Raw genomic sequence first — 1,258 nt, 5'->3', positions numbered from 1 at the left:
CTAATTGTAGTATTTTCTAAAACTACCATATGATATCACAGCCAGGATATTGACATTGGTACAATCCACTATTATTCGCATTTTCCTGGTTCTACTTGTACCCGTCTGTGTGTATGTGTTCTGCACAATTTGCCACCCGTGTAGGCTCGTGTGTCCAGCATCACAGTCAAGATAGTGAACAGTTCCAAAAGGCCAACGATCCCTTGTGTTAGGGGTTGAAATGTGTCCACCAAAAAGTTATGTTGTTGGTTTACAACAAGATCCCGAGTTGGCCCACTATGAGGATATGTGCATGTCCAGCTTCAAAGATTTCAGCCAGGCTGTGGAAGGAACACAATAGCAAGACCATTTTCGCCTACTTTTCAGGTTCTAAGGGCACTGGAGGGAAAAGCTGGGGTCCGAGCTGTGTGCAGGGTGAACCAGTCATACAAGAGGGGCTGAGGCACGTTAGTGAAGGATGTGTGTTCATCTACTGCCAAGGAGGAGAAAGACCTTATTGGAAAATCCAAATAATGACTTCAGAAAAACCTGAAAGTAATTGCAGTGCCTACACAACTAAAATATGGGGCGCATCAAAAACTGGTAGAATCTGAGTGTCTTCAGGCCAGCCTCATGGAGATGCTGTTCTCTGAAGATTAAGATATGATGGCAATTGTACCTTGATTTCCTGACCTGGCTATAGTAAAACCAAACTGCATAAATGCTTTGAATTTGTGTTAGCAATAAATAATGATGGTGTTAAAAAAAAAAAAAAACTAACATATTTCTAAACGTGAGTGCTATTAAAATGCTCATGAACCCTGTTTCCTTGTGATATATAAATATCTTTAAGATAGGGATAAAGTAAGTCTTCAGTCTTCAGGAATAGCAGCAATAACTAAAAGGAATGTATTAGTGGAGGTGACAGAAATATGTAAAAGCCCCTAATATTACAGTAGAAAGCATCCAATTCTCAGGAGGGATTAAGACTTTTTAATCTTAAATTCTATGAATCTGCAAAGCAACCGATATTCCTAAACTTTCTTTGGCTTTAGAATATAGAACTTAACCTCGCCACTGAAGGAAAGCACAACACATGTAATCCAGCCTCTGCTGAACCCAGGAAGTTTGTTCTGCAGCTGTCTGAACGTGCTTCACTTGGGATGAAGTGGGTGGCAGAGAGGGGGCTGAAAAGGCCATATAACTTAGTGGTGTGAAGAACTCCAGCCCTGGAGTCGGTCCCACTGATTCTCCAACTTACTGGCCATGTAACCATAGG

The 1,258-nt window shown here is 41.3% G+C and overlaps 1 pseudogene; it reads left to right on the top strand.

Annotated features, from left to right (window-relative positions):
• The first annotated feature begins 220 nt into the window (after positions 1–220).
• LOC119543507 lies at positions 221–691 on the top strand (annotated as a pseudogene).
• Positions 692–1,258: the final 567 nt, after the last annotated feature.

This window comes from Choloepus didactylus, chromosome 1 (assembly GCF_015220235.1).
Source record: "Choloepus didactylus isolate mChoDid1 chromosome 1, mChoDid1.pri, whole genome shotgun sequence".
NCBI classification, from domain to species: Eukaryota; Metazoa; Chordata; class Mammalia; order Pilosa; family Megalonychidae; genus Choloepus; species Choloepus didactylus.
Note: the sequence above shows the minus strand (reverse complement) of the source record. Positions and strands in the feature narration are given on the sequence as shown.